Here is a 1547-nt window from a genome sequence, read left to right on the forward strand (position 1 = left end):
ACACAAACATACCGGGATAAGGGTTAAGGAATTGGTTTAATGGTATTATTTGTACACTATGCTTCGCACGGGTGCAATGCTGATAGTGAATATACTATAGAATGTTCAATGAAAATGCTATGAACAATAATAGCATTTTGAGTCTGTAATATCTTCGAAAATATTAATTTAAATTACATGCTGTAAAGGGCCATATTGAATGCACAATGTGAAAGTATTTAATTGGATAAGGATTAATGCTGTATTGCTTAAAATCGCTTCGTAAATAAGCCATTATTTCTCGAAAAAAGTAAAGGATACAAAATGGTTATTGTGGGTTATCCCTAAGAGATAGACATATACCATCGCGGACTTTTTTGTAGACCTTTTTTTGTACGATACTGCAGTATATTATTTTGCTTTATCTCGTAGGATTCAGCCAGTGTTTGCAATGTAAGCGCAGAAAAAATGTTTATTTACGACATCACATTACAAACCTCTAAAATTATCAGTGTTTCTCTACTATTTTATGCATGTATTATACATATAAACCTTCCTCTTGAGTTACTCTATCTATTAAAAAAACCCGCATTAAAATCCGTTGCGTAGTTTTAAAGATCTAAGCATACACAGGAACGGACAGCGGGGGAAATACGTTGCATGATTTCATTACATAGCAATTCGCATGAAACGAATCAAAAAATTAAATAGTGAACGGGCTGGTAGAAAAAACATAGAATGAACAATAATTTGACCAACAGCCTTTAGTCGTACAAATTGTTTAAATTACCACCGGTATGTGTCACTTGCACTGTCAGTACCTGTAATAGAGTCTTCTGTTTTATGTGATAATGTTGACGGAAAGATTAAACTCGACAAATATTAATGTGAAAAGTCATTTTCAATTTCTTATCCACTATAAACTACCTTAGGTTAACGAGGGAAAATTAAAAGTCAAGTCAAAAGTGTTTCATATATATAGTATTAATGTAAGGCTAATATGAAAATAGATACATGGTGTTCCATTTGAAAAAATTGAGTTACGATTGTTTGAAGTTAACCAAATCCGCTACTAAATATCTTACACCATGTTTGAAAGCATGGATGGGAAGCTTGGGGGTTTAAGCTAGCTTTTCTGAGAATATTGTAACTTTCTTACTATTAAATAGGCATGCTTTTTCGCAATCTACTGCTCTGTGATACTTTTAAAAAAAAAATAATATCTGGAAAACGGTAAATTTTAGAAGAAGAAAAGCATTATAATATATGTCTACCTAGAATCATTAGTAGAAATCATCATAATGTACAGGGTGTTCCACCTAAAATAACAAAGTTGTCAACTTTCGGAAGTGCTATTGGGATCCGTCAAATTTGCATACACCATCTGGTGGCAAAATTTATTACTCGAATGAGGGAAAAATTTACATAGGAACTGTGCACGCAAATTGTAAAATTGTTTATTAAAATAATAAAACACGTTAAAAAAGTAAAAATTTTTTTGATGATGGAGTCGACGAAGTTTTCTTCTAAAGTTAAATCAAATAAAAAGTTAATATGTTCAGTGAAAA

Source organism: Agrilus planipennis, unplaced genomic scaffold (genome assembly GCF_000699045.2).
Source record: "Agrilus planipennis isolate EAB-ADULT unplaced genomic scaffold, Apla_2.0 scaffold515, whole genome shotgun sequence".
Classification (NCBI taxonomy): domain Eukaryota; kingdom Metazoa; phylum Arthropoda; class Insecta; order Coleoptera; family Buprestidae; genus Agrilus; species Agrilus planipennis.